Below are 489 nucleotides of genomic sequence, written 5' to 3'. Positions count from 1 at the left end.
TGCCCAGCTAATTTTTGTATTTTTAGTAGAGATGGGGTTTCACCATGTTGGCCAGGATGGTCTCGATCTCTTGACCTCGTGATCCACCCGCCTCAGCCTCCCACAGTGCTGGGATTACAGGCTTGAGCCACCGCGCCCGGCCCAATGAATGCTTTCTTTAGGGCGAGACAGGATACACACATGCACGTACCGTTTCATTCATCTGCATAACAGAGGCAGGCACTGCCCCTCCAGGAGCTGCACGTCCAGAGAAGCCCTGCCTCTAAGCTTGCTGAAAATCTCGCATTCATGCAGAGCCAGGTTATACAGAAGGGCACCCGCGCAACTACTGAAAAACCCCAAATCCAGAAACACGGGGTGACAGTTTCTCTTTGTTTTCCAATTGCATTTCCTTGGGGAAGCAAAAAAATAAATGTCACCTTGGGGTCAAGTCCTGGAACCTCTGGTGAAGAACTGTGACAGGGATTATGATGAGGAACTCCAAGAAGG

This window comes from Cebus imitator, unplaced genomic scaffold (genome assembly GCF_001604975.1).
Source record: "Cebus imitator isolate Cc_AM_T3 unplaced genomic scaffold, Cebus_imitator-1.0 Scaffold708, whole genome shotgun sequence".
NCBI lineage: Eukaryota > Metazoa > Chordata > Mammalia > Primates > Cebidae > Cebus > Cebus imitator.
Note: the sequence above shows the minus strand (reverse complement) of the source record.